The sequence below is a fragment of the Chinchilla lanigera genome, unplaced genomic scaffold (assembly GCF_000276665.1).
Source record: "Chinchilla lanigera isolate Chin_1 unplaced genomic scaffold, ChiLan1.0 scaffold00007, whole genome shotgun sequence".
Classification (NCBI taxonomy): Eukaryota; Metazoa; Chordata; class Mammalia; order Rodentia; family Chinchillidae; genus Chinchilla; species Chinchilla lanigera.
Window position 1 is genome coordinate 16,044,938 of NW_004955408.1, and position 24,637 is coordinate 16,069,574.

At 35.5% G+C, this 24,637-nt stretch overlaps 1 pseudogene; it reads left to right on the plus strand.

Annotated features, from left to right (window-relative positions):
- Positions 1-189: 189 nt before the first annotated feature.
- LOC102021737 lies at positions 190-745 on the plus strand (annotated as a pseudogene).
- The last annotated feature ends 23,892 nt before the right edge of the window (positions 746-24,637 follow it).

Sequence of the window (24,637 nt, forward strand, 5' to 3'; positions counted from 1 at the left end):
AGGCACAGCGCCTGCCTAGCAAGCGGGAGGTTGTGAGTTCGATTCCCAGTACTGGAAAAAAAAAAAAAAAAAAAAAAAAAAAAACAGAAATAGCATCTTTTGTGCTGTGTACCTGAGGCTTGTCCTGGAGTGGACACCATTTCCTATGTTTCATAGCTGTGTCAAAGTCTGTTTCACTAAATGTCAGTAATGTGGGACCCCATTAGGATTCTCATCAAGAAGTAGGAGTTAATCCTGGCGGGTATCTGCCAATGCTACATCAATGGGGAATGAGAGGAATGGAAGCTGGGCATGTTGTGTGACTTGTATGAGACCCTGACCATCACACAGGCAGCCATCTTCATTAACACCTGAAGGAAAGTTGATTGGCTCACCGAGAAGGTGCATTCCCGAGACTACACCGTCTCTGCCATACATGGAGATATAGACCAAAAGGAACGAGATGTTCCTCATGAGGGAGGTCCGGTCTGACTCCAGCAGAGTATTGATTATCACTGACTTGCCGGGCAGAGGCATTGATGTGCAGTAGGTTTCTTTAGTCATCAACTGTGATCTTCCCACAGACGGGGAAAACTACATCCACAGAATTGGTTGTGGAGGCCATTTTGGCCCCAAAGTTGTGGCTGTTAACATGGTGACAGAAGAAGACATAAGGACTCTTCAAGACATCGAGACTTTCTACAACACCTCCATTAAACTAACAAGTAGATTCTTATTCCTTTCTCTTCTCCTTCCTTGTGAATAAGATCTAAAGTGTCTGCAAGCTTTTTTGTGCATCAATGCAAAGAATGTTGGTTTTTTTCATAGCACAGAAAAATGTAATACTGTCAATCGAAGTCATTCCTTTCGATCTTTGAGGCTTGCTGACCTCATCTGAGAGGGGCTGTCCTGCTGCCCAGCCCCAACGAGAGTTCAGCATTGGGGGGCTGAGGAGCACAGCTGGAGGGAGGGAAGAAGGGGGCCAAGAGATGGACATCATGCCAATTTTTTTCATTTTTTTTCCCTTGAATAAATGTCACTTTTTGAAGCAAAAAACAAAAGTAAGTCTACTGTTTTTCTCCTCTGGTGTTGTTGTGCTCCATCTGTCTCCAGAGCAGCTCTCCTCCAGCTCTGAGACCATCCATTCTTCGGACATGCCTGGTCCAAGAGATTAATGGCAGAGCAGCTTCTCACATCAGTAGGCTGGCTGTGCTCCAGACTCTCACCACAACTCATCATTTTTCTCTTCAAGGATCAGGGAATATTGTCGCTAATAATAACGAGGCTGCCCGAGGAGCCAGATGCAATGCGAGGCCTAGGGGTTTCTGTGTGGTAAGCTGTTCGCTGAGTACCCTGTGATCTCTTTTCCCGCAAGCTCCTCAGTGCTGTCCCTTTAGCTTCCTTTGTTATAGTTCTGTTTTACCATCACCTTTTAATAATGGGTAATGTGGAAAAGTCTCTAGACTGGCATTAAAACCCTTTAAATTTGACATCCACTAATCTTTCAGGCTGTGTCTGCATCCTCAGACCCACTGGGTTCAAGACCAGGTATCCCTTCATGTCTTACTCTACTATACCATTGCTTACCTACCCTCCTTACCTCCTGGTTGCATATTTTTAACACAGAAACCAAAGTAATTCTTTTGAAATAATGTCAGATCGTGTAATTCCTCTGCAGAAAAACCTCTATTAACTTATTTCGGCAATCAAGTAAAAAAAAAAAAAAAAAATACTTAACCAAATGCCTTTGTCATTGCTCACAAGTCCCACTAACTTTCTAATCTATTTCAGAGTTTTTAAAGTTTTAATCACATTTGCATTAGTGTATGTCTATCTTAAATTCTTTGTATTTACTTTGTTTTTTGTTTGATTATTTTTTCCTTGAATTCTATGTTTATCTTTTCTCCCTTCCTCAATTTTTAGGTCAAAATTAAAATGTCTTCCCTGGTGGAGCAGGATTTGTTCACTTTCCCATCTACACCACCTTGGTACTCTCAGGTTAACCAGTCATTAGGTGGGTGGAATCTGCTCTAGGAAGGGAATATGACCTTGAACAAGTAAATTCTTGTGGGTCGAGCACTTCCCAGTAAGTGCTGTCACATTGCACTGTGGCCCCTCTCTTTACCTCCATCATAATTTTCTAGCCCATTGTTTATTTTTATATCTTTTGTGTGACTTTTAGTTCCACCTTATTTTAAGTACTAATGTATTATTCATGTTTACATTTCTATTTCTAGCACAGAGCTCTATGGTTGGCCTTGGAATAAATTGTTAGAATGAGTATACAAAAGAATAAGTAGATATGAAATATCCTTTCCTTCTGTGTATTTGCTCTGGCTTTCTACTTTCTGTGCATGGCACTCCCACTCCTTTCTATATTCTTAGCCTGAAATTTCCTTCCAGTTTGGCCCAGTCATTCATTTTTATTATAGCTGTAGAGTAATGGTAAGATTTACTTCCTATAGGTTCTTAAAGTAGGTGTTTTCAATGGCAAATATGTTTGGAAGTCAAAAAATATATCACTATTTTCACAGAACAACAAGTTTAACATCTTCTGGTGCAATAACATTCTTTTCCATGTCTTCAATTTCTTCTTTTTCTGAAGTTGATAGTAATTTATTGACTCTGCAGAAATAAGATTAATTTCACATGCATTTGTTAAAGCTATCACAGTCACAGCCAGTCTTTACTGAATAATCCTTCAGATAGTATTAATCATGTTTTATTCTCTTTTAGGAATCAAATGAATTAGTTCCCTAAGAAATTAAGTTTAATCAATTAAAATGTGTTGATATTCTGGTCTTGACTCAGTCCCAAAAGACTACAAGCTTCTAAACCCCTGAATTTTGAATAACTGGAAGTTTTTCTTTGGTCTGTATCATTAATTATGATGATTTTAACAACTGTATAGCATGAAATGACTTCTAAATACTTCCAAAAATCTTAAATTATTGTCATTAGAATTGTATCGCTGATTACTTAAAACTTCCAGTTCTCTTATGATCAGCAATTAATATTTGAAACAATAAGGATAAAATCCCTATATTTTAAATGACTATACTGTTCATGTAAGCTGTCTTAGATCTCTATAATATTAACTTTTATTGTTGATATTAATCTAAAAATGCAGTGTGTTTAAGACATACCTTTTTGATGGTAAGGGTATGTCTTGCAATTGTAAAATATAAAAAATAAGACATACATTTCAGAAGGCAGCAATCAAAACTAAACAAAAAGTACATGTATAACACTCAGCACATTCTGACAATACTGAAAATTCTACAAAATAAATTGTTTTTAATATTATTACTTATCCTTCTAGGAAAGAATTTAACATAGTTGTAATACAAGTACAATACTAAATAGGTACTATAGCTGCATAATGGATTGATACAGAAAGGGGAAAAAGGATTAGCAGATCCAATAGAGAAGAAGGGCTTTCGATGCCATTTTAAGAAAAATTCAGTGATCTTGTAGAGGAGAAATAGATAAGTAAATACGCATTTTATTCACCCTGATAGTCCTTGTCTTGATAATTCACATCTGGGAAAACTGTAAGATTAACTGAACAGTGGATAGAGTTCAATACTACTTGAACTCTATTGTATCTATCTTTGCTTTTGTCATCCATTTATAGATGAAAGAACTTGGGGCATAAGGACATGGAATAACATATCCAAGACTTCATGCAAGTAGAAAAGACAACTCTCTTTAATACTTTTTCTTCCTGTTTCATTTTAATCTCTTTCAGTAGTCAATGACAAATGGAAGTTTGCCTTCTAGGATCACTTTTTAGGTCCATACTGGCATGTGAAAGATATGATTCAAAATACAGGGTACATCAAAGTTTCTCCTGGGAGATCCAAGGGTAAATTTGTCAATATTTTATGTTTACATATTAAGGCACCCAGAGTTCTTAAAGAATTTGACCTATATGTTTAAAAACTTTTGACCATCACAAAACACGCAAGAGTACCATGCGTCAACTTGGCCAAAACATTATGGTTTGTATTATAAAGACTGAAGCAATTTCTTTCTCACTACTATGTTCTGATTTTGATATTGGTTATTGTGTCTTGATGAGAAATAAGATTATGATTTTTAATTGTCAAAAGTATGTGTCAGATTTATTATACTTTTGTCTATTAACTCTGCTGTGTATGTTTGTTCCAATTGACCCAAGCTTATATTATAATTACCAAAACCAAACATTAAATAAATTTGATACAAAAAAGTTCCCCATTCTTCCTAGGGATCAGAAATAGTTTGAGAGGGGATGGGGATTTAGCTCAGTGGCACAGCACTTGCCTGGCAAGAGTAACGCTGTGAGTTTGATTCCTGGTACTGGAAATAAAACAAACAAAAAAGAAATAGTTTGAGAGAAGCTTGTTCCTGGTAAAAATTAGTTGTCAAAACATTGGATGAGAAAGATACAAGCCTATCTACACATTTTTTAAAGAGTCAGAATCTTATTCATGTCATAACAAAAATGATAGGTTCAATAGTAAAGACAGAAGACAGTGCATCAGTTTTTACTGAAGACATCTTATTATGCAGTTGAATTAAATGAAAATGACAATGTTAACAATTATTGTATTTTTCTATATGCTAAATACTATGATAAGCACCTGATATATTTTGTTTGATACTTTCTGTAAATGTAGGACAAAGGAACTGTGATATTCCAATGTAGATTTCTGGTAGATTGACAAGTGGTGGTCAACTTATAACCCCCAGTAAGTGTGGTGCTGGGTGTGGGAGGCCCACCTGGAGAATGTTGCCAGCAGCATAGGAGGCAGACCTGGAAAAGGAGAAGAAAGGTTTTTGGGAACTCAAGAGTGTGTTGGGAGTGGAGAGAGGCTGTTGGAGCTGGTGGAAGCTGTAAGTAGATGCTGGTTTTTCAGAGGAGCTTGTCATGCTGGTTTTCCTGATGAACTTGGCTGTTTTCATCCTCTAAGGAGCTCGGGACCTCGTTGGCATTGAGAATGGCTTTGGTTCACTTTGGGAGAGCTCTGTTCCTTGTTTGAGTATCGCTTCCTGGCTCCAGAAGGGAAGAAGATGCATTGCCGATTTCCAGGAAAAGCTTGCTGTGCTGGCTTCCGTGATGGGAGCTTGGCCATCTTGATCATTGGAGGAGCTCAGAACCTCACTGTTGTTGAGGAGGAGGAGCTCTGGGGGAGCTCTGGTTCTTCTGAGCGCTGCTTCCCAGCTCTAGTGCAGATCCTTCAGCCTGCTAGCACAGATCCTTCATCCCGTTGGCACAGACTTTCTAGATTCCACCAATGACCTCAGGGCCTTCCCAGTGCAGATCCATGAAACAGGCCTGCATGAGATACTGTTATGGGCTCTGGGCCTCCAGGTGGACTCATAGGAGGCATTGTTATGAGCTCTAGGTATTCAGCTGGACTCATGCAGGACATTTCCATGGAGTCCAGGCCCCCAGCTAGTTTCCTGGGTCTTAGTGTGTGGACAGATTTCTTGCACTCTTTTGTATACCATCCTTTGGGCAACTATTATAATCTTACAAACTATATGCCTTGTATTAATTGTTCCCCTTGCAAAAGTAACCCCAAACCAACATAAGCTTACACAAGTATGTGAATTTTTTTCTAAAATACTAAGGCTTCAAGATATCAAACATATGAACACTTTCATACAATGTGTAGTATACGGTCCCCCATTACACCAAAATCTGTGCTATTAAATAACTGTCACAGGAAGGTAAGATAAAATGGCATGTAGACTATTTTTACTATATCAGAGCAATACAAAAAGATGTTAAATAGTGTACAAAATGAATTTAACTGAAAGAGAGAGAATAACTAAAGATAATAGGATAGAGTTTCATTTATTCCTGAAATTGTTCTCAGTAACAGTTGATTTTGAGATATCACTACAAATAATAGAATTTCCCCCATCATTTTATCATTAAACATAAAAGACAACAAAATGCATACATCTTGGCCACAGTCATTTCTAAGACATGTAGTTAAATTGTGGCCCTTCCATCTTTTTTTTTTTTTTTTGGCAATAGTATTGCAGTTCAAGTCAGGAAGAAAATGTTGTCATGTAAATGCATACTATATTTTAATTTATTTATTTTTTTTTTTGTCTTTTTGAGACAGGGTCTTGCTATGCAGTCCAGACTGGCTTTGAGCTCACTTTGTAGCCCCCACTAGCCTCAAACTTGCAACAATCCTCCTGCCTCAGCCTCCTGAGTACTGGGATTATAGGTGTGCACCACCACACCTGGCTTATATTTTAATTTCTTAATGATTCTCCCTGCTGATACATCTTGAAATATTTCATTGTTTGACTATTGGATGTTAAATACAATTCATTTCTGAAAAGACAAATTGCCAAATTGAAGGGCAGGATACTTTCTTTACAAACATGAATTCTTTTCTTGCTCATACAGTAGATAGAAAAAGCTGCACCATATTCTTCAGTGGAATTCAGAAGTAGAAAGTATAAGATGCTTCTGTAGTTTTGTAGCAAATATTTCATGTATGGCTTACAATTCCATGTTGGAGTTTGTCTTAGTTACTTTTCTGGCTGCTGAGACAAAATACCCCACACCTAAAGGTAAAAGAAGAATGGTTCATTTAGCTCATAGTTTGTAGAGGTTTCAGTCCATAATTAGCTGACTCCAAGGCAGAGTGGCATAGCAGAGGAGAAAGTTTATAGCTCACAGAGGGTAGCAAAGCAACAAGCGACAAGATAAACCTCTTTCCATCCCTTATATTGCATCTGGGCTACCAAAATTAGTGTAGTACAAAATGAATCAGTGGATGGATTTAGTAATCTCCCACCCTTAATCGTAGCACCCTTAATCCCAACACTGCACTGTGAATCAATCACGCACTCTAGATCCAGCCCCCTCAGAAAAGCCTTATCTATGACTTCATGATGCTTTGGGGAGACATCTAGATACAAGCCATAACAGAGTTTAATTTTAGTGGTAATTCACCACAAATATTTCTGAGAAATAAAATTTAAAAACCAGATTCCTGATTAAATAAATTTCCACAGTGCATTTATCGTTTATCTCATCTTTTTCTTGAATCTTTACTAAATTGACACAATGCAGACTGCAAAATTCTCAATAACAGTGTATACTATGAGGCAACAGGAAGTTAGAAGTTAGTGAGTAGTGACTATTAACCAGGATCACTATGTATATGAACCAAGGATCGCTATAAATATGTATATATTATTTTTTAAAATAAGCAGCCCTGGCAATATTCAACTACATATCCTGACAAGATTGATTATTATGTAGACCATCTTCCTGGAAATCACTTGAATTTTTCTCTGGGAATGAAGATACCTTGCGTTTCCTGACCCTGTTTTGATTTGTAGGACTCTTAGCATGATGGTCATAGCAGTCAGAGTATAAACTTCATGGCACCTATTTTCACCTGTGCAGTTTAGTTATCCACACTCTCTTGCTTGAATTTTCAGGGTTTGGAAATATTGCTGCAGTGGTTTAACAGTTTCCCAAGCATGGTATTAAAAAATAATTTTCTTAAATGAGGAGCAATACATTTCCTTCACACTTTTATTTCAGAAAATATCGTAGCCAAATAGATAATGGGTGAATTACAATCTCTTGAATTTAAAGGAGACAAGAACCACAGAAACATTAGGAATTATGCAGCCAAGCATCTGTATTTATGCTAAAATATTATTATGACTAGTATAGTATTGTCTATGATCATGTTAATCATGTTAAGATAAAATATACTGAAATTACCAAAAGAAATATTATTTTATATGGAATGTGGAATTTAAAACCCTTAAGGAAAGGGAGAGTAGTGGGGAGCATGAAGAAATCATGTCTCTCTCAAGTAGTTTAACTGTTCAAGGCAGAACGATAGTGTGAACCAGTATCACAGAGAGAAAACCAAAAGGACGGCAGGCACCTCCAGGAGCCTGGGAAGAGCAGCCGCCCCTGAGCCTTATCCGACAATGGCCTGCAGTCACCTATACCTGGCAGAAGGGGCATTTCAGTTCTTCCAGAAACTCCAAGAACCTAGAGCTTTGTGTCAAAAAGTCCTTTGGAAATTTTGAAAGAAGGAAGGAAAGGAGGAAGGGAGAAAAAAAGAGAGAGATGTGGGGTTTAGAAACCATCCAGCTCTTGACTAATCTTTTTCTTTAATCCTAGGTATAATGCACCCTTAATGAAGCTTCTAGCCATTGCATTTTAGTACATCTTCCCAGCCTTCCAACACAACAGGCAAGGATCCTTCTCTGTGCCTGTCCCTGAACTTTGCTAGTAGAACCTGGAAAGTGGAGAACCTGGAATCCCATTTCCCTCTTCTGAAGACATGGAGAGAGGTTTCCAAGTCAAATTATTCTTTGTTCAAAATCTGTGAATTCTAATTTTTATTCCTGTTATAGCCTTTGGGGTAAGTCTTTCACTTACTAGTGGAAACAAATTAAATTGAGAGAAATATTTATATTGCCTTTCTGTGGAGGGGAGGTATGTTGTTCATATATACTCATTTCTAAATAAAGGTAGTGGATGAACCTCTTTGTTTTCAGGCACTGTACTGTTGTGGAGTTGGAAAGAGCAACTGATACATTAGCTACCCGATACTTTCCTTATTCAACGCATGTCATGTTATTATAAATCATATAGTAAGTACTTTCTATTAGATTTGTTAGAGTTAATATTTGTATAAAACAAAATCTAGGTTGATAAATTCTGCTTGAAAATATCCATAAATGACTATTAGAAAACTGTGTTCTCTATGTTTATAAAGGTTAAAGGAAATCAGTGAATTCATAGATGGCTTCAGAGCACGCTTCTACTCACTCAGAGTCATAGTTTAGTTAGAACTTTAGCAAATCCATTTATATAATTTTGCCTGAACACTTTATTAGGATCAGTCAGTTTAATTTAAAAATCATTGTGCATTTTGTATCATGCATATGCTTTTTTCCCAAGGCTACAGACTACTGTGATATTGGAAAATGGATAGATTTTATGTTTGGCTAATGTTTTCTGTATGTTGTTGATACTTCGTATATAGATGAAAAGATAGTAGTGATTTCTAATTTTTATTTATCATGCTGTTTGTAAACTGATTTACTTTGAAACAACACTAACACGTGTGTAACCAACAGCCTAGGATTTTTTCTGCAGTTCAAGCAGAAATTGTGAATTGGGAAAGCTGTGCTAGCAGTCTTGAAGTCACCATGTGACATTAGGTCATGCTGGAATCCAACAGCTGACACAGCCAACTTGTGCTGCACACCAAAGGTCAAATCTACCAGGTGCTATTCTCTGCCACTCTTGGCCACCACCTTCTGATGCCAGCTTGCACTGGACAGCACGGATCAGTTCTAGCAGGTGCTGGTTTCTGCTGCTGGTCTACATTGGCTGCTGGAGCTCTTCGATGTTAACAGCTCAGTGTTTATGCCCTTCCCTTGAAAACAACTGTTCTATCCACACTATTCGATTTTTTTTTTTAAATCCAAAATAGATTTATAGGAATTTTGGAGCATGCACTACCCAAGAAATAGAGCACAAACAATTTTACAGAAATACCAAAGCAAGTCTTTATTTTAACAGGGCATTTGCTATAGCAGAGAGAGGGTCAATACACAGGAGAGCGCTCTCCTAGATCAAAACCTGACAAATTGCTGAGGAGTCCTGCTTATATAGCAGCTGCAGGTCTGTTTCAGTGAGGGTCAGAGCTGAAATCCTGCTATGAATGCTGGGTATGCAAATAAGACGGCTTAGGTCCCTCTGTTTCTGATCTTAGTCACTTCAGCATGCCCTCTTTCTTCTTCAAAAAGGCAACAATATCATCTACAGTGGTAGGAATGGATGAGGGCACCATGCTGCTTGCCTGGCTGTTATCATGTTGGAGTAGAGAATGGTGGTTTAATAGCCAGGGAGGACACCCCAGATAAGCAAGGGAGACACTGAATCAAAATGTCTCTGTCCAGTGCGGGCACAAGAGAGAGCAAAAGGAAGCAAGGTAGAGGGGTAGACAGTTGCTGGGAAAAACACACCTCACCCTCCAAGTGGCACAGGAAAAATGAGAGGATCAGGTACTTCTCATCTGTCCCCCTTCCTTGCAGATAGATGCAAGGTAGTGATTTGTTTTAGTGTACATACAGACTGCAAATCCTACAGGAAAAGAGGCTCAACACCTAGAAGAGTATAGATTTCATATCTCTTGAGTCAGTGAAATCTTACAAAACAAGAAGGTACGACTTCAGTTTTTGTCATCTGAGCTCCTTCTTTAAATGTGGAGAGTTTAAACAACTATTTATGGGACTAGAGAGACTTCTCACTTCTTCAGACTTTCCTTTAAGTCAATCAAAGACCAAAACCTACAATAGGTTCAGTCTAACATTATCTTAGTGAGATACTCCAGACGCCCTTGGTTTGTGTTCTCTGTTGATAGAATGAATCACAAATAGAACTTACTATGAGTGTTCTAGGCTTCTTTGGCTGGAGGACTGTCAGGAACACTCAAACAACATCAATAGCAGCATCTCACTGTTCACTTTACGGTAGTCACCATTCTCTTGCTAGAAGAATGCAGCACATGCTCCCTACCCAGTATATTTACTCTTGCTCCTAATTCTGCCTGGAACACAATTCACTAAATATCTTCAGGATATTCCTCTTATTTCCTCACATCTGCGTAAAAATAATTTAGGGAAAACAGTATTCTTCCAAAGTCAGAGACTTGAATAGCAATATCTTATTCTCACTCATGAATTATGCATTAGCTAAATGTGATATTTTCTCGAGCAGGTTTGATGAGGGGAGAGGATTGGTTCCTTACTTCATGCTCCAGGCCCAGCAGGACTGGGCTTCTCATTATGAGGTGAGAGAAACTCCACATATTTGCACTGCATTACTCCAGTGACAGGATCACAGATACCCAGAAAGAGCACTCCTGAAGCAGTGGTAGACAAACCAAAGTGTGTACGTCACTACACAGTACGTTTCAGGCTTCAGTGTTCACCTTTGCTCATACCTCTTTGTCTAAGGCCAGTAAGTTACATCTCTAAACCTGAAGTCAAGAATCAGGAAAATATACTCCCCCACTGGTGGTAGGAATGGTAGTTATAGAACAAAACACGTGGATACAAGAAGAGATGAAGAACTGGTGCCAATAGTTTAGTCTTCCACAAGATTTTCACAAAATTATTACTTTGCAGAGATGGTTTAACACCCTATCTAAAATCACAGCTCTCTCACTTCATCATCCCTTTTGTGAGGCTGATTAAGATACTAATCATTCCCTGATCAACAAGGTTGAATTTTGTGCATGTGTGTTCATTACCTCATTCACCATTGCCACCCTATTCACATGCACACGAGAATATAAACGCTAGGGAATGAAGAAGCTGGCCTGGTTAATTTATTTAATTTATCACTGTATCCTCAAGAGAGCATTTTTCTCTTAATTTGCTGCTTTGCTTTCTATGGTTTCAGTTACCTCCAGTCACCTGTAGTCTGAAAATATTAACGACTACCTGGATTCTTTACAATAGGGAACAAGAAAAATCACATTAGTATAATTTTGTTACAGTATGTTGTTGTAATTGCAGTATTTTATTAGCAATCCCTAGATGAACTTAATTTATAAATTAAATTTGATCATTTGCAGATCATAGATGTGTACATATATGATAAGACTACTAAGGGGCATCTATTTTCCTACAAATGACTCAAATCAATCAGTTTCTACCACTTTAAAAAAAGGGCTAAATTATACTGTTTAACTATTTCTGGAAGAAAACTTTTAAAAACTTTTTGCAAGGTGCAATGTTTGGAATCCTAGTCGTGGTTTTGATTATGTATTTTTTCTGTCTTAACCAGCAAAAGATAATTCCCAGCAATGTATGTATTATTTTTCATTTTCCATGTAGATCAGCAGTGAAAGACTTTCCTAGGAGTTATGAATACTAGCATGGAGCATCTTTGGAAGGAGTGAGTTCATCAAATTTGGGTATTCTTACAGAAGTTAGTGGTTTGGTACTATCCATATATTCAGACATTCCCTGAACACCTTGGAATTTCTCCTTCATGGATAAAAAAAGGCCTGTTGTACTTTGAAAAATATTTATATTTATTAGGAATTCCATCAGATATTGAGGACACTGAGATCCTGTAGAAGAGACAGTGGAAATATCTTTGCACTTTAATTCTTCTGTAAGTACACAACATCATTTTGTTGGTCAAAGACGGAGATACAAATACAATACCAAGCTATGAATGAAATGAAAATATTGTTAGAGTATCTTTTTACGATGCATTATCACTTGTTTGAAATGTGTACTTTAGTATTGTAGAAAAGACTTAGTAACATTTCTTCAATACCCAACTTATTTATTAAAACTTGGCACATATTTTGTTTATTCACCCTATTTCCAATGTAAAACTTATAATATATGTGATAGAGTATTGGCCTCAATATAACAGAAGCCCACAGTGAAAAAATAAATCTAAGTTTTCAAAATAACAATCTAAGAACTTTAACCTTGAAGGAGTTCAGCCTATGCTGAACTTCTATTTGCCTATGTTTGCCTATGTTTCTCTTCTTGATGACCATAAAAACCATTTGTTTGAAGGAATTTCACTGAGAAGTAACAGCTCAGAAGATTGTTACATCCACATATCTGGAATTATAAAGATAAATAGTGATTTTTATAAGGATTTATCTTCATTTTTCTTAAATGTTTAAAACTTGAATTTCTTAACACACGTAATGAATAGGTCCAGCAAACCTGAAGAAATTGCAATAATATTTATTAGTCAAATTGCAATATTTAAATTTAGTATTATATATTCATGGTAATTCCAGCTTTAACAACTAAAATAAGGTAAGGATGGAATATTTATTGTTTAAAAATCTAATTAATATCAAATTTGTAGTTAAAATGTTAAATTTGGGATGATTGGCACTTTATGAATATTTTAGAGGAAAGAAACTACACTTTTAAAAGAAAGCATTTGTATTACATTAAATGTAACTTAAGTCTGTATAATACTGAAACATCAATGTTTGAAAATGTATTCATATGATATAAAGCAGGCATATGTATATTTTCATTTTCAAATGCAGATATCTGGACATTCTGCATGTTCTAAACATGAAGTTGACATAAACTTTACTGAAATACAGTAGAGGGATTAAAAGAAAGTTTTTGTTGCTTCTGTGCTGGTGAGGGTGTTGAGGGCCTTGTGTATGCTACAGTACTGCCTTTGAGCTGCATCCCTCGATGAACGAATTATAAAAGTCAATCTTTAATAAAGTGCCGAAGTCATATAACAGATTTCCTTTCAGATGTTCCACTGACTTCTGTTTGAACACCCAAAATTGATGAACTTACTACTCCCCAAGCTGCTCCATGCTAGTATTTATAGATCCTTAGTAAAATTATTTTGATGCCGATCCACATAAAAAATGAAACATAATACATAATTTGCTGGGAATTATCCTCTACTAGTCAGATAGCAAGAATATATAATTAAATCTTGTGCTATAATTCCAAAAACTGTATCTTGCAAATGTTGGCAACAGTTTCTTCCCAGAAATTTTAAGTAGCATAATTCAGCTCTTTGAAGGTTATAGAGACTGATCAATCTGAGTCATTTGGAAAATGGATCCACCTTAAAACCATAATATTAAGTGAAATAAATGAGATATGCATGCTTGACTATTGCATTCTTTCTCTTATATGAGAAACGCAAAATGTAAGTAATTTATATAGCAAAATAAAGGGTGGGTAATAGGAATTAGGGAGATAGAGCTCTTGGGAAGGACATCTAGATAGAGGATGGAGGGAGGAAGGGGAAACAAAAGAATTAAGATGTGTTATGGACATGCACCAACTCTCCACAATGAAAGTAATGACCACACATTACAAAGATATACTAATAAAATTCAGTAAAGTTATAGATACTGAAATATAAAAGCAAAAGTGAGTATGAAAAAGGAATCTTTAATAAAGCCTTTGTTAAGTATTCCAAATAAGCCCTCATATCAGTGAAGGACTAAGATTGGTGTATCATCTACATGTACAAACTGATGTATAGCCTGACAGTTCATAACAGTGTTAAAAATCAAAGATGAAATTTTCATACATGACATTTGCTTATGTATTCCAAAACCATAAATAAAACATTTGTTAGGTGTCAGGCCCTGTGTTAGCCACCTAATATCTCACTGCAGAGACTTTTAGAAAATTATACAGAGGTACACAAGGAGACATTTTACATACAAAGATTTTGTCACTAAACTATTAGGCTACATGTAGGTAAAAATCTAAAAGATAATTCAGATCCTGCTTATAGCATTTAAGACTGAGAACAGATTCATTTGTTAGTGCGGTAAGTTTCTAAGAGCAATGGTGTGGAAAATGCCTGCAGAACTGTGTAAAGCCCTGGAGACTGGACTATGGCTCTAGGTTTTACACAATTGTGCTAATGGACATATAATCTACACTGGGTCTTGCTAAAAGTTACAACTTCTCATCTAGTTAGATGTATACAAAAAGTAAAACAAATAAATTATATCTGAAAAATGCTCTTTGTGTAGTGTGCATTTATTAATCTGCTAACTTCTTTTAGGAATAGAAGTACTGGAGAACCCATTGATTTGCCTTTCACATGAATACATTAGGATACATACTGAAGGTTGCTAATACTTAAAACAGCCATATTTTTTCTTAGATTTACTGAAAGTAAAAAACCCAACTGTATAAGGCCCTGATAGAAAACTCTAATTATACCTGTTTAAAATGGAAGAGAAAAAAGCATCTCTTTTGGAGGCATTATCTCTTCATATTTGGAAGAGAAAGATAATTTTCAAATTTGTTTGAAATAGAGAACTTATAAAAGCCTTCTCTGCGAGATTTTTCTATTAATCATTTGTGCTACAAGATTCACTATTGGAAGGTTAATTTACTATGTAGAAACCATTTGCTTGGCTTTCCTGGAACTTTATGGCATTCATCGCTGTGTACATTTTTCTCAATATATTGCTAGATGATCTGTGTAAAGGTAATACCCCTGGAGTCCACTCTCAGGATTAGATGAATAACTCTGAATGTGGTGTGCTTCAAGATGCATCTCTTTTATGGCACACTTCTTAATTTGAGTAAAAGTCCATTAATATTAATCACTTGCCTCCTTTAAAATATTAACTACTTATAGAAAAGTTAAACAAAAGTAAATTTGTTTTCATAAAAATAATTGCCAGAGCACACACTTTCCAAAATGGACCATGTTCAGGATCCGGAAGGGGATACTGTCCATAGTTATGTTCTCTGCACTTTGAGATTCTAAGTTATAATGTTTCTACTGAAATATCCAAAAATGTGGAACTCAAGGGCAATAAGCCGGCAGTGATCAAATCCTGAAATATGCTTTAGAACGGAAATCATCAAACTAGTCTGATAAGTTACATCCAGCTTGCTAAACTTCTAAAAAATAAAATCTGATTAGAACCGATACATGCTCATCCCTGTTCTGATGTCTGTGGGTTTGCTCCTATTACAGTGGCAGAGGAAGTGAACGATTGCAGAAGACGGTGTAGTTGATAAAGCAAAATCATTCATCGTTCGACCAGTTTTTAGGAAAATATTTTCTCATTCTTATTCCAGAAGACTACTAACTGTGCTTCAAAATATCATTCTCATTCATTAAAATCTTGTCAGTCCTACCTCCTAAATAGATAAACACATTCATTTTTACTCTGTTTCCTTTCATCTGTTATCTCAGCACAATCCTAATTTATTTCCTTAGTCTATCTACCTGAATAAATGCAATATTTTCTTAACCAGTGCCCTCTATGTCATTGTAATCAATTTACCTTCAGTTTTCAATGTGGAGACATAGACCTCTCCTCCTTCTAGTGCTTCAGAAAGTTTCCCAATTCCATAGTATCTTGTACAAAGCTCACCATATTCCATCTTTACATTAGTCTTGTTCAAGTACTTACATGAACTCATGCCACCCTATTATTTATCTACCAGTATTGTTTTCTTCAGCACCTTCTCTATTTTGCAGGTGTTATGTTCTCTATCCAGGATGTTTAACTGATCCTCAGTCTACCAGATGAACTTCCTCTCCTATTTTAAGTACCTTCTAAAATGCTACATATCCAAACCTTGTCTAATTATCGATGGCATAGTTTATCCAAAAATTTAGGAAGATTTTTCAAGGATTTAGTCCAAAACCTAATGTCATACAATTTTGTAGACTACACAGATTGTTCTGATTACTGTGTGGAGAATAGATGGGAAGCACAAATATTAGGGCATTATTAAATTTTGTACTGCCTTAGTAAAAGTAATACGACAGTGTTTTGATTTAGACTCAATCAGGTAATAGGCATTAGATACCTAGAGGTATCATAATTAAAAATTCTAATTAACAACAGGTACATATGATAAAGATTAATCCTTAACACATGATACTGAGATTATCAGTTTGATCTGAGATAATTCTGCGATTTTTTTCATTCAATAGTTCTCGTGTGTCCTCTTATAAGTTCATATTCAGGAGACCCTGAATGTGTCAGCGTAATGAGGAGAAGGAACGTTTTCTCTACTGAGAGACAGATGGTCTGAATGCATTAATGACAAATACATGGAATCATAACTTTAGCTCAGAGTTTGGCAACTAGTTATTAAATGGCCTTGTAGCAAATAATTTTGTCTGTGTGGGTTTGACTTAGCCAGAGATCACCACGGGGAAAAAGGACAAACAAACTCCAAAGCCCTTAATCCATTCCTCACTAAAATCACGATTCATGTTGTCTTCTGAAGCCATCAGTGATTTAAAATCATTTTTGCTAAAACTTGTAACTCTTCTCTTGGACGTACAGATGCCTAATAGACAATAAAAACAGAACCAAGCTTGATCTTCCTTTCTGTATTCTTCATTACCTTAAAATTCTGGAGATTATACATTATATATTTACATATAAATACATAGTTTATATTTATAGGTATAGATGTATATAGAGATAGAGATGAGATGATAGAGATGGAGATAGACAGAGATAAAGATGATAGAGAGAGAGATAGAAAATGTCAACAGAACCAGCTTTATTAGCTTTAAATTTACCTCTCCTGTTTCCTCTTATTTCAAGACTGGTGCCCCTACCAGGCTTGAGAGTACTAAGTTAATTCTCAGGATTCACAGGCACATCCGTTACCAGCTTTTACTCTGAGTTCCAGCCCTTCACTCCCCCCTTGGAGTAATGGCTGAAAGACTCCAACCATTGTCTGAAAGCTGTAATCACCTAGGTTCCAGGAACAGGAGTGTATACACACCCAGCTACTGATCAAGCTTAAATTCTTTCCTTATTTTCTCTTACTCTCCAGACAAAGCTTTTTACCTGTAAACTCATATTGTTGTCTTACTTTTTTCATTTGCTTCATTTTTTTAGCTTTGTTTATTTTCTTTTAGTCACGGATGTTTTCAATACAGAACAATGTGTTCATCTGGAAATTGGTACGTGCACATAATTTATCTGGATCATTTTTTATTCTTTCTCTCCCATCTCTCTTGTTTCCTCCACCCCATAATTCCCTTCCCCATTATCAAAAGTTTGCCTTCTTTTTCCTACCCTCTCTCCTTTTATTCATTCATTTATTTATTTATATTTCAGGTTTCTCATATAAAAGAAGCCTTGTGATATTAATTTTCTGGGTCTCACTTATTTCACTTAGCATTATGGTCTCAAGTTTTACCCATTTTCCTGAAAATGACATGATTTCATTCTTCCTTGTGATCGAAGAATATCCCTTTGTGTATACAGCACATTGTTTTAATTCACTTATTTGTTAATGAACATCTAGGCAGTTTCCAGAGATTAACTATAGTGAATTGTGCTGCTTTAAATACATATATGTTTGTATCACTATACTATGATATCTGTGGCCAATTATGTGTTTTCTAAAAAAATTTATAATCATTTTTATCACATGGTCTTCCCCATTAAAAGATGTCATTTATGTCTCCTCTGCTCGAACCTAGACACTCTGTGTCTTGAGTTACAGAGTAAGCCAACTTGGACACTCTGTAACTAACAAAATATTCAAAGTTATGTGCTAGGATGTGTCTCAGGATGTTTGGCCTTGTACCGTGGCCATAATAAGATGAGAAAGCTTGGGCCACATGGAAAGTCTCAGGCACAAAGGAACCAAGGCCCCTAGTCCTAAAATATGACTGACCAACTCCACACTGCTGTGTTGGGAGATTCACGGCAGCAGCACACAACTGGAACAAGTGATAAACAACTGATCTCATGTGCTAACCTGTGCCTGCAACAAGTAAAGGTCTTATGTAGTTAATACTGATATTGATAGGCTCACAGAAGAAATCTAAACAAGCCATAATTAGATAAATTTCTCCCTCTGGGTCCATAGGATCATATAATCACAGTGACTCTGACACTAGCCAAGATTTTTAAGAAGATTTCTATTTAAACTTTACCATTTTATCTTAGAGAAGATTTAGTTTTATAGTAAAATTGAGCAGAAGTATCCTTTTGCTATGTATACATAGCATTTCCCCACTGTCTTGGTTACTCTTTTGTTTTTGCTGAGACAAAATACCTGACTCCCAAAATGGAGGAAGGAAAGGTTTATTTAGCTCACTGTTTGTGGAGGTTTCAGTCCACACCTGGCTAGCTCCAAGGCAGAGTGGCACATGGCAAAAGGCAAAAGTTTATGGCAGAGGAAGACAGCAAAAGTAAATGTTAATTATTGGATCAATCTTACATGTCTACATTTGTTTTCCTGAGTAACCACTTTGAAGATATCAATATGTAATGCAACAACCGTTGTTAATTTCCTGTCACCTTGTCTGAAATTTAGTACTGCTTGTATTGTTCTTGTGTTATTTTATAAATGTATGTGTGTTTGTTAATATGTTTTTGTTCTTTTATTTTTAAAATAAAAAAGAACAAGAGCAAAAGGGAGAAGCTGGGGCAAGCAGTCTCTTTCCCTCCCTTACACTGTGTGCAAACTACCCATCCCAGGGCAGGTGTAGCACTCACACCAGTAATCCCAGCAGTGTACCTTGAACCAATCATGAACTCTAGAAGCCTGCCCCATGACTGCATGAGGCTTTGTGGGGACATCCAGACATAAACCATAATAACCATTATAACATTTGATTTATTTTAGGTTTTGAAAGATAAATTTGTATTTTATACGTTGGTTCCTATAGAAACAACTTACTGTAAATTATTGAACATTTTATGTATTTTAAGCACATTTTTACCAAAACATCAATAAACAATATGTATAGAGTTGAATGGATCTTCACAAAAAGGGAATAGATATGTATGATAATATCTATATGTTTTAAAAACAAACAAACAAGCAAAGTATTCTTCATGTAGCTCCTGCCGCAAAGTAACCACTAACCTGACTTGTTATACCACAGGTTAACACTGACTGATTTGAAGTGTATGTAAACAGATTCATATTAAATGAACCCTCTTATTTTTCACTACTCAATTATAGTTTATTCATTTGCATAGCTGTACAATATTCTAGTGTAGGCATATATCATCATTTATTTATTTTTACAAAGATGTAATATTTGTATCTCTTTATGGGGAATATTATGGTAAATTAATACATGTTTACAGTGTATAGTAGAAACAGGGTAATGAGCATACCATCTCTTCAGTCACTGATCATTTTTATATGCTGAGAATTTTGTAGTCTTCTTTTATAGCCCTCTTGAAGCGTAGTATGGATTATTTTGAACAGAACCAAGTCCTCCTATGTGTTCTGATGTCACCATTGAACTTAGTCCCCAGCCCCAACTGCTCTTACCAGTCTCTAGTGAGCACTATTTCACTTGTTCATCTCTGAGGTTGACTGTTAGTGTCTACAAATGTATGAAAATGAGTGTTTTTCGTGCATGGTTTATTTCATGTAACATAATCTCTGGTCCACCCATGTTGCTATCGAAGAGATTATTTCATTCTTTTATATAGTGGAATAAGATTCCATTCATTACATATCCTCCTATCCACTGATGAGTATGTAGGTTGATTCCATACGTTAGCAGTTATAAATAGTGCTGCAATAATTATAGCTGTGTGTGTGCTGTTCTTGATGTAATGATTTTATTGCTTTTGGATATATGATCAGTGGAAAAATTGCTGAGTGATATGGTAGTGCTGGTGTTAGTTTTTTGAAGACTCTCCACAGTATTTTCCATTATAGCCATACTAAGTTATATTTTCTCCAGAAGTGTATTAGTTCCTATCTTTGCAGTCCCTTGCCAGAACTTGTTAATATTTTTTTCTTTTGCATTACAGCTATTCTAACAAGGATGAGATGATATCTCATTGTGGCTTTTATTTACATTCCACTTATGATTAGTAAGACTGACCATATTTTTCATATACTTGCTGGCCAGTTATTTCTTGTTTCTGAGAAGAATCTGTTTATTTATCCCATTTTAAAATGGCTTATTTATTGATTTACTTATGTGTTTATTGATTGTGTTCAGTTTTGAGTTCCTTATATATTCTGACTTTTTACTGCTTCTCTTAAGGCTTCCATTGCAATATTGATTAAGAGTGATAAAAAGTGGATTTCTTTGTTTTGTTCCCAATTTCAAAGAAAATGCCTTTAATTTTCTCCTGGTCAGTATGACATTGGCTGTGGCTCTTTCTTATGTAACCTTCATTATTGTGAGCTGTGTTCTTTCATGCCTAATTTGTTGAAAAATTTTAACGTGAAGAGATGTTGAATCTTATTGAATTTTTTGCATGTATTGAAATATTTATATAGTTTTTATCTATCATTCTATTGATGTTTTATTACAAGTATTATTTTGCATACGTTGAATTACTCTTGCATCCTCAAGATAAATCCCATTTAATAAAGATGTTTGATGGTTTATGAATGTTTTGATGTGCTATTCAAATTGGTTTGTATCTATGTTTATTGGAGTAAAGGTCTATATTTTCCTTTTCCTTCTTTATTTTTGTGCCTGTCTTCCTCTGCTTTTGGCATGAAGTAATACTGACCTTGTAAAATATTTAACTTTGCAATCTGGGTGTGGTAACACACACACACACACACACACACACACACACACCTGTAATCCTAGCCCTATGGGAGGGTGAGGCAGGAGGACTGCATGTTCAAGCCTAGCCTTTGCAACAAGTAACTTAAAGATGCTGTGTTTCAAAATGAAAATGTCTTGAGAGATAGCTCAGATTTGATCTCGAGTACTGAAAAAAAAATCTAGCAGCATTGTTTCCATTTTAATTTTCTACAGTACTCTAAGGATAATTGAAAGTAATTCATCTTTAAATGTTCTGCTATATTTAGCAGTAAAGCCTTCAAGACCTGAACATTTTTTAGATGAAGAATTTTCAATTACTGCCTCAATGTCATTACTACTTGTCTGTCTGGATTCATTTTTAGACATTTTTATTCATGAATTTATCCACTTTTCAGGGTTTTTTAGCAGAGAATTTTTCAGAGTAGTCTTTTAAAGACCTTTTCCATTTCAGTCATAAGAACTTTTTTGTTGGACTTTTTCTCTTGGTTTGCCACGCTAAAAGTTTAACTGTTTTTTATCCTCTCAAAGACCAACTCTCTGTTTCATTCGATCTTTTGTATTTTTTAGTTATTTTTTTAAAAACAATTGTTCTTTGATCTTCACTATCTTTCCTTTCGCAGTTTTGCATTTGGTTTGTTCTTGTTTTTTAAGTCCTTGAGGTATATTGTTGAGGATGTATACTTGAGGTCCTTCTCTTTTTCCTTCTGTTATTATTGCTATAAGATCCTTCTCAGTGCTGCTTTGGCTATATCCTTCAGATTTTGAAATGTTGCACTATGATTTTTACTTCTTTATAGATTTTTAAATTTTCCTTTTAATTTCTTTGATAACCCACTGATCACTTAAGAGAATATTATTGAGTAGCCACATAGTATGTACAACTCCCACTCTTCCATTTGTGGTTAATTTGCAATTTTATTCCATTGTGATATGATAAGATACATTTTGTTATTTCAGTTATTTAAATGTATTGAGAATTGACTTGTTTATCCTAGATGATGTTTTGTGTGTGGTTAAGACTATGTACTCTACTACTATTGGACATAATATTTGGTCTACAAGACATACAATATGGTTTAACTCAAATGTTTCTTCAGTGATTTTCTAATTGGATGATCTACCCATTTAGGAAAGTAGAGAGTTGAAGTTTGCAACTATTACAATATTTCTCCCCTTAGATCTAATAATATTTATTTTATGTATGTGAGTGGTCCCATGTGGGGTGCATTTATATTTACAATTGTTACATCTATTTGCTGAGTTGATGATTTTATCAATATATAAAGACACCTCATGACTCTTTTCACAGTTCTTTGCTTAAATTCAGTTTTATCTCATATGAATATTGCCTCTCTGACTCTTGTGGTTTTGTTTTGCATGTTACCGCTGTTTCTGGTCCTCACTGTTAGTATTTGTGTATCTATTCAATAGAAGTGTTTTGTAGACAGCATATAACTGAATCTTATTTTTTAATCCATTTACACAGTCTATTTTTTGATTTGTGAACTTAGTTCATTTACAGTGAAGGTTATAATTGATAAATATGAACTTCCTCCTGTCCTTTTGATAATTGTTCCTATATTTTTGCATCTTTCTATCTCCGCTATTGTTTACTTAGTGATTTGGGAGTTTTCTGTCTTGCTTCGCTTTCCCTCTCCTCTTTCTTTTTCCTGTGTCTGTTCCTTTGGTGAGTTTTGTTTCTCCATGTGCTTTCAGGTTGGTAGATTTCATCATTTTGTTTTAAGTGCAGGGCTCCCTAAAGTATTTCTTTTAGGTTTGGTCTGGGGGTGATGAATTCCCTTAGTGATCCTCAGCTTTTTCAAACCCAACATCTGAAGTTTAAAGAAAGATTTCATTTGGCTCACGGTTTTATGAGATTCTGCCCCTGCTTGGGTGCTCTAAGGAAGAAACATCAAGGTGGAAAGGTGCACCACCACACACATGCTTGGCTCATTATGGCGAAGAGGAGAGTGGGAGAACAGTATCAGAGGGCAAGGGGCTGGGGACTCTACATGTATCCAAAGCCATGCCCCGTGACTTTGCAGACGCACCCAGACATGTGCTCTACTAATCCCCTAAACAATGCGCAAGTCAATCAAGAGGTCACAATTAAGCTTAACCATCACAGTCAGCTTCTGATTTTCTTGAAAAGAATTTATTTTTTCCTTTTTTTTTTTTTTTTTTTTTTTTTTTTGAAGCAAGGTCCAGTTATATATGTCAAGCTGACCTTCAATGTACTATGTAGCATAGGCTTGGTTCAAATTAGTGGTGAGCCTCTTGCCTCAGCCTCCTGAGTGCTGGAATTATAGCAAGCAATACCACATCCAGCCTGTTTCTTTCCTTCATTGATGGAGAGTAATTTGCTAGGTATATTATTCTTGGTTGACCGCCTTATAGCTTTTACTTTGGAGACTTTATACTATATCACTCCATATTTTTCTGTAATGCTTCTGTTTAGAAATTAATTGCAAAATAAATGGATTTCACTTTACACATAATTTGAGGCTTCTCTCCTGTTCTTAGGGTTCTCTTATGGTCTCCTTTACACAGTTTATTTGCTTGAAAGTCACTGAGTTATCTTTACATTGTTATTTCAAAATCATTTTTTTAGTCATTTCATATACCTTCTTCAAATTAGGGTCATTTTTAGAAAACTACTATTTTCCTTTTAAAGTCCCACATTCCTTTTCATACTTTTTATGTTTTGACCACAATATGACTTGGAGAAGGTCTATTTTGTTTGAATATAGTTTGTTTAAACTTCTTGTGTTTGAGTATCCTTTTTTCTTCAAAGATTTGCAGAGTTTTGGGCTTTTTTTTTTGTAAAATGGATTTTTAAGGCTTTCCCTTTTTCACTTTCTGAGACACTAATATTCTGATAATGTAAATATTTGCTTACTTAGTGATGTGCCACACATTTGGCAGGTATTCTTTGATCTTTGAGGTTATTTTTCTTATCTATTTTGGTCTGACTGGATTAACTCCAAAACCTATGCTCAGGTTAAGAAATTATTTGCTCTACTTGTTCTAGTCTGTTTTGGAAATTCTTTATGGTATTTTTCATTTCATTATTTAAAAATTTTACTTACAAGTTTCTTATTTGTTTACTTTTCTGATTTCTATCTCTCTGGTGAGTTTGTTATTCATATACTGAATTGTTTTTCTCATTTCCTTATCTCTTGATTCTCACTGAGTTTCCTTAATATTGTTATTTTGAATTCATTTTAGTCATTACATAGATTTCCTTCAAATTGGGGTCATTTTTGTGAAGAACTATTGCATTCCTTTGAAAATGTCATATTCCCTTTGATGTTTCTTGTGTGTTTCATTGATGTCTGTGTATTTGGTGTAAGAGTTACATTTTCCAAATTTATAAAGTAGTTTTTATAGGAAAATTTTTGTCATTTAGTTAGGATATATAATGTCAGTTTGAGGGTGGTTTTTTTTAAATTTTTTTAATTTTTTGTTTTTTTTTTTCCGGTACCTGGAATCAAACTCACAACTTTGTGCTTGCCAGGCAGGCACTGTGACTCTGAGCTAATTCCCCAGCCCCTATTGAGGGTGGTTTAG